Source organism: Triticum aestivum, chromosome 6B (genome assembly GCF_018294505.1).
Source record: "Triticum aestivum cultivar Chinese Spring chromosome 6B, IWGSC CS RefSeq v2.1, whole genome shotgun sequence".
In the NCBI taxonomy this organism is placed as follows: Eukaryota; Viridiplantae; Streptophyta; class Magnoliopsida; order Poales; family Poaceae; genus Triticum; species Triticum aestivum.
Window position 1 is genome coordinate 630,060,332 of NC_057810.1, and position 492 is coordinate 630,060,823.

Genomic DNA, 492 nt, shown 5'->3' on the forward strand with positions numbered 1-492 from the left:
CTAGGATAGCTCTAAAATGACCTATACTTAGCATTTTTTCCTTCAAAATGACTTAATATGCTTAGCTAGTTTAAAAATGACCTATACTTAGAATCTTTTCCTCCAAAATTAGTTAATATGCTTTACTAGCTCTAAAATGACATAATATGCTTAAGAAATGACATAGTTTAGCTCCTAAATGACTTCACATGCTTAGCTAGCTCCAAAATGACATAATAAGCTTAATTAGCTCCAAAATGACATATTTAACCTAGGATAGCTCTAAAATGACCTATACTTAGCATTTTTCCTCCAAAATGACTTAATATGCTTAGCTAGCATAAAAATGACCTATTTAACCTAGGATAGCTCTAAAATGACCTATACTTAGCATCTTTTCCTCAAAAAAGACTTAATATGCTAAGCTAGCTCTAAAATGATATAGTATGCTTAAGAAATGATATATTTTAGGTCCTAAATGACTTCATATGCTTAGCTAGCTCCAAAATGACA